Genomic DNA, 14,942 nt, shown 5'->3' on the forward strand with positions numbered 1-14,942 from the left:
ATCTACACCCCATGTGTGAGAGATTAAGGTCATGTATTCCATATAGGGGTGTATGAATTTTAACAGAAAGACCCTTTAAAGAACCTTTAATGGCTATTGTTGTGAAGAACCTTTAAAGGTTCCCCTGAAGGACAGCCAAAACCAGTTTAGAACTCTCGATTTTGCTAATGAGATTTTTCAAAAGTTCACTGCGATTGGGCACCAAAAATGACCCCGAAAAAGGGGGGTACCAGATTGCTGAAAATGTGCCCCATGTTTGTGGCATATCCCTGTTTGTCATTTGTACCGAGTACCCCCATCCCCACTACATCGTTCTGAATCAAAACAAACCTGTTTAATATTTCAATTTGAATGTAAATTTTGAATTGTAATGTACCGGATACTGAAATTTTGACCCATTTATAAAGAATATTTTGACCTATTTTGTTCTGTCAATATCCAGGCCAACAAGAGGATAAGTTGCAATATCACAGGAAATTAAAGGCTTGTGTAACATCTGTCATGGGATAGTAAAAAGGAAAATAAGTAATCATCATAAATCAACTAATGGGCTAATCCAGTTGAAATCCATACACCCCCTATGGAAGACATGCCCTTAATCTTCCACACAGGGAGTGTGAATTTCAAATGGAGTTATCCATTCAGTGTCGTCTGCTTCAAAATGGGCTACTCCAGTTGAAATCCATACACCCCCTATGGAAGACATGACCTTAATCTCCCACACAGGGAGTGTGAATTTCAAATGGAGTTATCCATTCAGTGTCGTCTGCTTCAAAATGGGCTACTCCAGTTGAAATCCATACACCCCCTATGGATGACATGACCTTAATCTCCCACACAGGGAGTGTGAATTTCAAATGGAGTCACCCATTCAGTGTCGTCTGCCCGGGGTCGTCTGCTCCAAAATGGGCTACTCCAGTTGATCCATACGCCCCCTGTGGAAGACATGACCTTAATCTTCCACACAGGGAGTGTGAATTTCAAATGGATTAACCCACTCAGTGTCGCCTGCTCCAAAATGGGCTACTCCAGTTGAAATCCATACACCACTATGAAAGACATGACTTTAATCTCCCACACAGGGAGTGTGAATTTCAAATGGAGTCACCCATTCAGAGTCGTCTGTTCCAAAATGGGGTACTCCAGTTGAAATCCATACACCCCATATGGAAGACATGACCTTAATCTTCCACACAGGGAGTGTGAATTTCAAATGGAGTCACCCATTCAGTGTCGTCTGCTCCAAAATGGGGTACTCCAGTTGAAATCCATACACCCCCAATGGAAGACATGACCTTAATCTTCCACACGGGGAGTGTGAATTTCAAATGGAGTCACCCATTCAGTGTTGTCTGCTCCAAAATGGGGTACTCAGTTGAAATCCATACACCCATATGGAAGACATGACCTTAATCTTCCACACAGGGAGTGTGAATTTCAAATGGAGTCACCCATTCAGTGTCGTCTGCCCGGGGTCGTCTGCTCCAAAATGGGTTACTCCAGTTGAAATCCATACACCCCCGTGTGGAAGACATGACCTTAATCTTCCACACAGGAAGTGTGAATTTCAAATGGAGTCACCCATTCAGTGTTGTCTGCTCCAAAATGGGCTACTCCCATTTGAAATTCACACTCCCTGTGTGGAAGATTAAGGTCACATCATCCACAGGGGGTGTATGGATTTCAACTGGAGTAGCCCATTCAGAAGCAGATGACACTGAGTGGGGGACTCCATTTGAAATTCACACTCCCTGTGTGGGATATTAAGGTCACATCTTCCATAGGGGGTGTATGGATTTCAACTGAATAGCACAATATGGACCGACTTTACAGTATTACCTTCTCTTGTGACTTTAACTTAGGTTTCCAGAGAGACTTCCATACGTGTTGCAGAAAACTCAGATTATTGCTTAGTTGAAATCAGGTCGAGGCACAAACGGTCTGTATTTCATTAAACTATTATGGCTTCTTTTCTCTCCCATGGTATATTTTCCCAGACAGTAAAACTTTGTGGCAAATAGGCTATTCCAGTTGAAATCCAGGCCTCTATTGAAGACAAAGTCCTTATTCATGTCTGTCTGTCTTTATGTCTGTCTGCCTTCATGTGTGTATGTCCCTGTTTGTGTATATCTGTCTGTCATTCTTAAAGGGGCACTTCATGATCCACAGCTTCATCCCCGTTTTCTCCAAAGAAGTTAAGATTTTTATACCATCAGAAACCTAGTACCTCATGTTTGTGTATAACTTTTTTAAAGACTTCACAAAATGTAACGCAGCCGCTACAAACATGTCTATTAATCGTATTCACAACATTTTAACATAGAAAAACAGGTGGTTTATGTACGCGGCTACACACGTTTTGATACCTCATTCACCCAATTTCATTCAATATTAACAGCACTGTGGTGTTTATAAAGAAAAACCCTGAATTTAATTAGTTGCTACCTCACACACACACACCCCTGTTTGTAAATACGTTCAAACGAGGACCTCGACTTTAGAAGGATCTAACCGAGGACTTACACACCCGCTTTTAATCGACACACCGTGGACCTCACGCAAACACACCAGACAACTTACTATCCAACTGATACCCGTCCTCTACCCGCTAAGGGGGAACTATCTTATATGCTATCTTATATGCATATTTGCATCATTTACGTCATCCTGGGCCTAGTTTCAAACCGAGGACGTCCTCGTTTGGAGGTGTGTCCTCGTTTTACGGTGTGTATCCATATGTAGGTCCTCGTTAGACGGCATTTACAAACGCACCCCACCCCCACTCCTACATACACACACACCCTCCCTCTCAACCTACAATATCTATCTCTCGTTTTTACGACATATTTCAGATCCAAATTCCAAAAATTATTTTGCTTAATTGGGGGAAAAATGACCATTTCATAGGTGTGGCAAGCAATACCAAAAAGAGCCCAATCATGTGGGAAATTAACTACACATATGGCAACAGGGATTCCATTTCCTATTCATGTAGGCTTACATCACAGCCCTAACCTATTTCTCCAGGCACTAATACCATGCATGCCGTTATATCATAGGCTTTGATCCATACATAATTAGGTAAGTTTCTATCCAACCTGTTATTTCAAACACTGAAATTCCAAAACCACTGAACCAATACTAGGCCTGTTTGTACTCATTTCAATGCATTTATTATGTAGATTACAAATATGTGAATGATAATGACAAATTCTAAAATTTTATTTGAGGAAAGTTTCATGCACACAGCTTTTTATTGTGCTACAAAGGGATAAGTATGGACTAAAATTGTTGAATTCAATCACAAAAATGGATTATTCCAGTCTAATTCATGTTCTAATACATTTGAACTCCGCTCTCTTTCCATTAGTATTGACACAACACATTTTGTGCGATTATTAGATAGATTAAGGGAACTGGAATGAGCGTTTTGAGCGTTTAGACAGTATTTTTTGTGGGACATGAGAGCACATCAGACATATCGAATTGCATTCTGAATCGAAGAACGTCCTTCTGATATTAAATAATTTTGATTTTTTGAAATTTGCAATGTAATACAAATTTTATGACAAATTATTAAAATTTGATATTTTTCAAATTTTTGATATATAACAGTCCTCGAAATAAATTTTATATAAAATCTAATGATATATTCTTAAAGTGTATGTAGCTGGGAGGAAAAGCCGACGATCAATTGAAAATTTTGACCTTTTATATTGAAGATATGGATTTTTTCCCAAAAAGACCTAATTTTTTTTTGGTGTTTTGGGAAAAAAAATCCATATCTTCAATACTGAAAGGTCAAAATTTTCAATTGATCGTCGGCTTTTCATCCCACCTACATACACTTTAAGTATAAATCATCAGATTTATAAAGTTTACTTCAAGTACTGTTAAATATCAAAAATATCAATTTTTATACATTGCAATTTCAAAAAATCAAAATTATTTGATATCAGAAGGACATTCTTCGATTCAGAATGCAATTCGATATGTCTGATGTGCTCTAATGTCCCACAATAAATACTGTCCAAACGCTCATACCCCACCCTCAAATCTACTCCTTCCTGAAAAAAATCAGGTTATTGATTTTGTTTATACTGAATAATTTATTTTCAATCAGCAAGTGTCTAGAAACACTCTTCTTTTAGTTTGCAACAAAGAAACCCATTTTCTTTCAAACCCTTTTAATTTTTGTTTATTTTTTTTTCACAAGTGTAACAAAATAACAATTAATTCATGTAAGAAAATTATCAAAACTTAAAAAAAAATTTTTATGAAAGGATTACAATAAAAGAAACTATTTACATGATTAGTGGCAATAAATAGCTTATAAAAAGCCATCATGAAGTCTTGTGAAATTAAAAATTTGTCAAAATTAAGCGGTATCAGAATATCGACTGTGGAATTTGACATTTGAGACTAGTGCATCTAAGGTACAAATCAATATTTCCCTTTTAACCCACACCCCATGTTTACAGTTATGTATATAACGATATAGGACTTGATGCTCTGCGTGCTGACTATACGCTTCAACTTAAAAATTCAGTTTTTAGATATTTTCTCATAATATTAAGAGCTATCTTAAGAACCACTGAACCAATACAAGGCTTGTTTGTACTCATTTTAATGCATTTTTCATGCTGATTCCAAATATGTACATGGAAATGTACAATTCTGAAATTTGTTTGAATTTGTAAAGAAAATTTAAAACTTGTCATCTTCAGTCTACATCAGCGTGGAGAGGGTTAAGGGAAGACTGCAATATATATAAAGATGCTGTATGTACGGTAGATACACATCTATACCATTATATAAGCAATAGCATATTATTATGAGGTAATTCAACATAAAAAGTCAAAATTTTGAGATATTTTTTCAAAATATCAACGCTATCTCAAGAACCACTAAACCAATACTAGGCTTGTTTGTACTTATTTTAATGCATTTTTCATGCTGATTCCAATTATGGTCATGAAAATGTACAATTCTGAAATTTTTTTAAATTTTTAAAGAAAATTTGAAACTTGTTGTCTGCAGTCGACACCAGCGTGGAGAGGGTTAAGTGAAGGCTGCAATATTATATAAAGAGGCTGTATGTGTGGTAGATACACATCTTTACCATTATAAGCAATGGTATATATTATTGTGACGTAATTGATATGATGCTTTGAAGGAATTTTTTTGATAACATACCGTAAAAACTCAATAGTTAGCATATGTTTACTTTAAAGGATGACTCCGGCAATCACAACATTATGTCTTATATGATAGAAAATTAATTGTCAAGCATGAACCAAGTGGTTTTATTTGAGACAGACTCATATTGACCATAGAAACATATTAATACAGCCGTCTCTCAACACCCGATATTCAAAATTCCCGGGTACTGAAATTGTTGAGTGCAATGACATCCCAGAAATACAATAAAGGCTGACGACAATTGAGCACAAACCATTACGTCATTGCACTTAGACAATTTTGGCATGGGAATTTTGAATATAGCGTGTTGAGAGCCGACTGTTTTTATACGGTTTTATATGAGTTTGTTTTAAAAACCATGTGGTTCGTGCTTGATAATTATTTTTCTAACATATAGGGTATTATGTTATGACTGCTAGAGACTCCCTTTAACCGCTTTTGAAAACATTAATTTTGTACCAAAGTCCAGCGCTTTACCAGATGAGCTAATGGGGTTGAGACACAAATGTGCAGGTTTACTTGTCCTTATATAACTATATGTATCGATGATTTGCTCAAAACCCTTTACCCTTTTGTGGATGGAGCACTTCATAGTAAGCACATATTATGCTAACTATCAAGTTTTTACAGTATTTTGTCTAACTACACCCCAAATGAACAACAATCAGACCTAAAAAATTAATTGACTCTGTATTTCTTGCTTATCATGTTCATGTCATTTTGTAGTAGTTTAAGTTGTAGTTAGCACTTAGAAACCTTTGTATTTTGCACTTGATAAATGTTGTTAATTATTATTATAATTAAAAAATAAATTTGTACTATCTATTGAAGATAAGATTTTCTGCTATCATAACATTTTGCACTATCTACTGAAGATAACACTACATGCTATCTACTGAAGATAACATTTTTGCTGTCTACTGAAGATAACATTTTGTGCTGTCTATTGAAGATAACATTCTGTGCTATCTACTGAAGATAACACTTTGTGCTATCTACTGAAAATAACTTATGCTATCTTCTACAGATAGCATTTTGCTGTCTACTGAAGATATCATTTTGTGCTATCACCTGAAGATAACACTACATGCTATCTACTGAAGATAGCATTTTTGCTGTCTACTGAAGATAACATTTTGTGCTGTCTATTGAAGATAACATTCTGTGCTATCTACTGAAGATAACACTTTGTGCTATCTACTGAAAATAACATGCGCTATCTTCTGAAGATAGCATTTTTGCTGTCTACTGAAGATATCATTTTGTGCTATCACCTAAAGATAACACTTCATGCTATCTACTGAAGATAACATTCTGTGCTATCTACTGAAGATAACACATTGTGCTATCTACTGAAAATAACATGTGCTATCTTCTGAAGATAGCATTTTTGCTGTCTGCTGAAGATATCATTTTGTGCTATCACTGAAGATAGCATTTTGTGCTCTCTATTAAAGATATCATTTTGTGCTTAACAGTTTGTGCTATCTACTGAAGATAGCATTTTGTGTTGTCTATTAAAGATATCATTTTGTGCTTAACAGTTTGTGCTATCTAGTGAAGATAGCATTTTGTGCTGTCTATTAAAGATATCATTTTGTGCTTAACAGTTTATGCTATCTAGTGAAGATAGCATTTTGTGCTGTCTATTAAAGATATCATTTTGTGCTTAACAGTTTGTGCTATCTAGTGAAGATAGCATTTTGTGCTGTCTATTAAAGATATCATTTTGTGCTTAACAGTTTGTGCTATCTAGTGAAGATAGCATTTTGTGCTGTCTATTAAAGATATCATTTTGTGCTTAACAGTTTGTGCTATCTACTGAAGATTGAATTTTGTGCTGTCTATTAAAGATATCATTTTGTGCTTAACAGTTTGCGCTATCTAGTGTAGATAGCATTTTGTGCTGTCTATTAAAGATATCATTTTGTGCTTAACAGTTTGCGCTATCTACTGAAGATAGCATTTTGTTCTGTTTTGCTTCAGGTCTCAAAAAGCTGCATCCACTGTTGCCTGACACAGTCAATAATTAGTATCATGTTTCGTGTAAATGATTTATTGAAACATGTGTCAGGATATTATAAACTTACCACAATTTAGTAATAAACCTGTAAGGTGATCTGCTTGACATGTATTCCACCAATCCTATAACCTACTTTCCTTAATGCTCTGTGTGCTAGCCATAGGCTTCAGCATAAAAATTCTAAGTTTTGAGATATCTTAAGAACCACTGAACCAATACTAGGCTTGTTTGTACTCATTTTAATGCATTTTTCATGCTGATTCCAAATATGGTCATGACTATTTACAATTCTGAAATTTTTGAATTTACAACAAAAGAATTGAAAACTTGTTGTCTGCAGTCAACACCCATGTGGAGAGAGTTAAAGTTTAAAGGGGGGTGTATTTTACACTCTCTTTTGAGATATTTTCTCAAAATATCAAGAGCTATCTCAAAACCACTGAACCAATACTAGGCTTGTTTGTACTCATTTTAATGCATTTTTCATGCTGATTCCAAATATGGTCATGATTATTTACAATTCTGAAATTTTTGAATTTACAACAAAAGAATTGAAAACTTGTTGTCTGCAGTCGACACCCATGTGGAGAGAGTTAAAGTTTAAAGGGAGGGTGTGTTTTACACTCTCTTGAATTTCCACTTGAATCTTCCATCAATCTTTCGCCGATTGCAGTTGGAGACAAATAATGTTCAGCTAGATAATCAGTTGAATGATTTGAATTTTCAATCACTTAAATCAATCAAAAGATGTGATTGTTTTTCAATCTTTTGCCAACTGCAGTTGGTACCAATTAAAAAAATGAAAATATTCACCAGATAAAAAGTTTGAAATCTCATTCCAACTTATACCATTTGGCAGTATATTAAGGAGTAACACTTGATTGGATAGTGAAATACGTCTACAAAAGGAGTAAGAGTCAATCTAAAAATCCATTTCAATCTATTTTTCAATCTATTTAGTTTAATTCCAATCATCAAGCATTAGAAATATTTCAAGCAGTCAAGAGAGTAGAAGTTTGAAAAATAATCACCCTATTGACTTTTATGGATACAAGAAAACAATTTACAATTATTTATGAAAATATAAACTTTTTGAAAATAAGATAATGCAAAACCACATTATTAAACTTATGAAAGAAAACAAAAACAGTTTAAATTTTTACATTATTTTCTCTCATTCCATTACCATAGACTAATAATAAAAAGATGATGCACCCCCTGAACTGGCAAAGTTCAGCATCATCCAGTGCTAGATTTCTCATTCGTACAAAGCACATGGACTTTGCCTGTTGGGGTGCTATCTGTACATCTTAATCTATGACAATAATTGACATTTCACTTACCTGTGTTATATTGCAATATGTGGTCAGCACATGGAAAGAAAAATAGAAAGAAAAAATGCAATTAATTTTAAAAATTCAATTCAAGATACATTTCTTTCACAACTTCAGATACATGATATGACCAGGGACAAGTGATTTGCGCGGAAAAAATAGCCAATTGCATGGGGATTGCGCAGAACTTTTTTTCAGTGCAAATCATGTATCCCTGCCCATAGGAAAAAAATAGCCAATTGCGCGGAGATTGCGCGGAAAAAAAGTTGCGCACAAATCACTTGTCCCTGGATATGACAAAAGCCAGAATTAACAAAACAATTGCATACATGAATATCATAGCAAGCAGTGTATCGGATCACAAACAAACTGATGACAGGCAAATGCAATCAACAGGGCATAACCAGGAAAGAGACAGGAAAGCAAAACAACCCTGTGATGGACAAGTGACATGATAAAAATTGGCCTTTGACAAGATAGTGGCATCAATGACAACCCTAAAAAAGTTTTGGGGCAACATGCATGGAACCAGCTTGTGGGAAATTACTAAAACTAGTTATGTTAGATTTCAATTAGATTTTAATTACATCTGTATCAAACCCAAAACAAGTGCTATCTTCAGTAGATAGTTTTGAAATTATCAAACCTAATAAAGATGCTTTGGTAGATATACTGCTTCAACCTAAAAGTACAAACCAAATCTGTGGCATCGGGGGTCCATGCTTTGCATCACACATATAATATTGATAGAAGAAAGCTATTTTTGGTGATTTGGTGAACAGATATTAAAGACATATTATATATTGTAACATTTGCTGAGGAGGACACCCACAATGTTTTTCAAGATTCTATTTTTTACATGATTGTAATGTACTTTAGTAAACTAATATAACCGGCAATAATCAAGGCTTTAGGTGCTGGACATAGTTGTGATAAAATCTGTGATTTTGAATAAAAAGATCAGATGTTCATTCATTCATATTTTATTTCATCAATCATCAACATTACAAGTGACACTAGTAGCTTAACAGAGTAATAATATTAAATGTAAACAAAAGTCAATGGTATAAATAAATAGCAATACATTTTAAGCAGTAACAATTAAATCAATATAAACCGAGAACAACAGTGTGTGCTTGTAGTAGTTAACATGGAAATACAACCGTGATGGTAATTGATTTGGCAGTACTTATGTGAATACGCTGATAAATGCCAATTAACGGATAAGCTGGCTCACCTACAAACACGCTCAGTAAATACATAATAAAAACATATTAAACGTAATACATGATAATAATAATAATATTTAACATTTCCAATGTTTTTAATATAATTGTATAAGAATATGATAATATAATAATAATGCAATATAACAACATAATAATATACATGTAATAGTATAATGATAATATTTTTGTAATTTTCTTATTATAAAGTGAAGGCAGAAGTACACTTTAAATGTTTCTTCATACAATTGATACATAATATAATAATACAATAGGGTAATGCATACTAAAAACATAAGTATGATACATTAAATTGTATGACCATTGATACAATGGATAATAATGTTTAATTATTATGATCAAAATATTGATAATGTCAGCTTTAAATTGACACCCTACTTTCAAAAATACAATGTATATCTTGAAACTATGACAAAAAACACATAATTATTTTCTTATGTTCTTTATTGACAAATTAATTTTGCCTATATCTCATATCGAGAAAAATGGATAATATATCACTCTTTGCATCAGAACTCAATATTGGAAGAGAGGAGAGAGAAAGATTGAGAGACTTCAATATCCTCTATCTAATAATATCCTCACCATGAACCCATCCTTGCCCCTTCATACTGTATACTAATCATAGTTGTAATAAATGAACATGGCTAAACACCTGTATATCCGCAACACACCAAGACTACAATAATTGCCACCTTGGGCCTACCAAATGGATCTTGTCATCTACCCGGGGATAGGACTAACCAAATATCTAAGCAGGATTTAAGCTTGGTTCATTGGCCACACAGATCATTTGCACTGCAGGTTGCTTGGGGCTGGTAGTAACCTTTAGTGCATAGCAGCCTTGCATCACTAACTGTGACCTGTTCCCACAAAAAACAGAATATTTTTCAGGTTTGATATAACTGTAAAGATTAAAGCCTTAATGTAAGTTCTTTTTTCAGAATACTAAAAAGAGTATACCTTTATTTTTTTCAAAACAGATTTTTTGGCATATTTGTAATACTTATACATATTCCAACTTACATCTATGAGCAAACTGTCAAATTCGCCCTATTTGTAGTAAAACGGGATGATTTTCTGTTGGTCCGACATATTATCATAATTTTCAGATTACGATAATATGTCGGAACGATCGCAAATCTCTTAGTTATGGTCCCTCCACACACAAGTGGAGGGAGCATAACCAAACTGGCTGCGTGGGAGACTAATTCTGAGGCTGCACACCTCCAAATCCAAAAAGTGTGAGATATTTTGAGTGATAGAGGTGAAGTTTATGATGTTGTTTCTTTGCAAATTTCCAATGTTTTTCGCGTCCAAATGTATTGGGAACTTTCATAATGATTGCATATTAACTATTTTATCATTTTGGGAAAAAAAAGACAAATCTAAAAATTTAAAAAAATCGTACATTAAGGGAAGGGGTATGAACGTTTGGACAGTATTTATTTTGGGACATTAGAGCACATCAGACATATCGAATTGCATTCTGAATACAAAGAATGTCCTTCTGATATCAAATAATTTTGATTTTTTGAAATTAGCAATTTAATACATATTTTATGGCAAATCATTAAAAATTGATATTTTTGATATTTAACAATACTCGAAGTAAACTTTACAAATCTGATGATTTATACTTAAAGTGTATGTAGGTGGGATGAAAAGCCGACGATCAATTGAAAATTTTGACCGTTAAGTATTGGAGATATGGATTTTTTTTCCCAAAACACCAAAAAAAATTAGGTCTTCAATATGAAAGTTCAAAATTTTCAATTGATCGTCGGCTTTTCCTCCCAGCTATACATATACTTTAAGAATATATCATTAGATTTATATAATTTACTTCGAGGACTGTTATATATCAAAAATTAGACAAATATCAAATGTTTATAATTTGTCATAAAATTTGTATTATATTGTGATTTTCAAAAAATGAAAATTATTTGATATCAGAAAGACATGCTTCGTATTCAGAATGCAATTTGATAGGTCTGAGGTGCTCTCATGTCCCACAAAAAATACTGTCGAAACGCAATAAACGCTCATTCTACAATCTACGAAAAAAAGTCCTTGGAACGCTTGGTACACTCTGTCGAAATTCCGTGCAGAATCTCATATGATCATGGAAATGACGTATAATTTGCCTGGGAACAAGCATGACATCTACAACAATGATTTACCCTTCCCTCTCCCCATCAAACAATGTTGGAACACATTGGGAAACCACTGAAGACTTTGGTATTTCTCAACATTGCACGGGGGAGAGGGGGTGACAGTTTTCCGTTATTTACACGCAAGCGTTCCAAGACTTTTTTCGTTGATTGTCTCTACCGAATGCAAAATATTTCATCTAAATTTCGTTTTTGTGTCATAACTCAAAAACGGAATGTCGTATGAGCTTCATATTGCACACGATTTGAGAGTGGATTATATGCTTTGGAATCATAATAAAATTGTTGATAAATAAATTTGTTTATTTAGGGAGTGGTCACTGAAACCATCCCCTATGCTAAACAACACACGTTTCGTAATTATGGCTCTAAACTGCTCTAAAATGTCATTTTGTCCCATAACTTAAAAACAAAATGATGTATGAGCTTCATATTGCACACGATTTGGAAGTATATAATATCCCTTTGAATCATAATAAAATTGTTGATAAAGATGTTGGATTATTTAGGGAATGGTCACTGAAAACACCTCCTATGCTAAATTACACACATTTCGTAATTATGACTAAAATCTTGTTTTTGTCTCATAATTCAAAAACACTAAATTAATATAGTTTAAAAAATATTAGAATGTTTGCAGCATGTTTTCCAAAATGTTTTTGAATTTTATTAAAACGTTCTGTACCCTGTACAATATAACCCAACATGTAAATGTTTTCTGTAAAACTTGCATTTGCTGAGTATAGGCTTATCCCAACGAATCAGAAAGATTATGATGTAACAATTTGAAACAACTCATTTCTGAATATTATTTATAATAAAATACGCTTTTGCGGTGAGAAAAAAAAAGAAAACAACAATTGAATACACTTTTCGACCACCACGGGGACTCGAACCATTCGCATCAATCAATAGTCAAAAGATTACCAGTCGAAGGACTAAGCCGTTGGGCCATGCTGCCATTTCGCAATCGAAGTAACCAGTTTTGGTCTTTTATAGTAGTCAGGTATCGGGGAAAGTGTAAAGCTGTATTATAGTGCAAATGGCAAACTGCATCAGTTGACCATAGTGACAAAATGGTCCAAAATCGACCTTTTATGGTTTTTAGGCCGCATTTCATGAAGCGTGACGTTCGTTTACATTGGTTTTACCAATTGAGAATGTTTGAATACAAAAGGAATGACACATTGATCGCATTTATGAAATTTGTTAGCAGTTTGCCATTTTGAATTGAAATAGATATCTATACGTATATATTAATATCAATGCAGGGCAAACTGCTCAGTATGCACGTTGTTCAATGCAGCAGTTTACCAACAGATTACCATTATGGGTTTCCACTTTACACCCTTTGACTAATTTGTGGTGAAAATCTGTCGAAATTCCGTGCAGAATCTCATATGATCATGGAAATGACGTATAATTTGCCTGGGAACAAGCATGAGATCTACAACAATGATTTACCCTTCCCCTCTCCCCATCAAACAATGTTGGAACACATTGGGAAACCACTGAAGACTTTGGTATTTCTCAACATTGCACGGGGAGAGGGGTGACAGTTTTCCGTTATTTACACGCAAGCGTTCCCAAGACTTTTTTCGTTGATTGTAGATCCCTTAAGGCTTTAATATTAGTAAATGTTAATGCCCTGCGTACCATCCATAGGCTTCAACACAATAAAAAGTCAAGTTTTGAGATATTCTCTCAAAATATCAAGCGCTATCTTAAGAACCACTGAACCAATAATGGGCTTGTTTGTACTCATTTTAATGCATTTTTCATGCTGATTCAAAATATGGTCATGAAAATTTACAATTCTGAATTTTTGAATTTTGAATTCTTTTAAAAAATATGTTGTCTGCAGTCGACACCCGCAAGAGAGAGTTAAAGCAATGTAACATTTGCTGAGGACATGCACATTTCATAGTCTGCAACATATACTTTCATTTCTCAAAAGGCAGCTTTGTGTGATTTTTATTATCATTACTGTACATTTCATATTGTTATTTCATATGTCAGCATGCTTCTTTCTTTTATTAACGGACTTGAGATTGTAATATTGTGACAATATCTCAAAATTAATATATGCCAAGTTTATTTGACAGTGTATCTCATCCAGGGACAAGCGATTTGCGCAAAACTTTTTTTCCCGTGCAATTGGCTATTTTTTCCCTATGGGCAGGGATACATGATTTGCACTGAAAAAAGTTTTGCTATTTTTTCCACGCAAATCGCCTGTCCCTGCAGTCATCACAATTAGATGACACTAATTAGAAGGTCACACAAGGCAGCCTTGATGCATTATTTCAACAAATCTTCCTATACTAAAACAGTATACGTTAAACAGTATACGCGAAAACAGTATACGCTAAAACAGTATACGCTAAAGCAGTATACGCTAAAACAGTATACGCTAAAACAGTATACGCTAAAACAGTATACGCTAAAACAGTATACGCTAAAACAGTACACGCTAAAACAGTATACGCTAAAAGAGTACACGCTAAAACAGTACACGCTAAAACAGTACACGCTAAAACAGTATACGCTAAAACAGTATACGCTAAAACAGTATACGCTAAAACAGTATATGCTAAAACAGTATACGCTAAAACAGTATACGCTAAAACAGTATACTCTAAAACAGTACACGCTAAAACAGTACACGCTAAAACAGTATACGCTAAAACAGTATGCGCTAAAACAGTATGCGCTAAAACAGTATACGCTAAAACAGTATACGCTAAAACAGTATACGCTAAAACAGTATACGCTAAAACAGTATACGCTAAAACTGTATACGCTAAAACAGTATACGCTTGGGCAGCTAAAGCTGAACCACGCATACGGCACGGACACATCGTTGTTTAATAAATGGTGATGAACAACGGTGAAACATGATTGAATACCTAAGTAATGCATACAACAATATTTGACTTTTAAATGATTTTAATGTACTTTT

This window comes from Amphiura filiformis, chromosome 10 (genome assembly GCF_039555335.1).
Source record: "Amphiura filiformis chromosome 10, Afil_fr2py, whole genome shotgun sequence".
Classification (NCBI taxonomy): Eukaryota; Metazoa; Echinodermata; class Ophiuroidea; order Amphilepidida; family Amphiuridae; genus Amphiura; species Amphiura filiformis.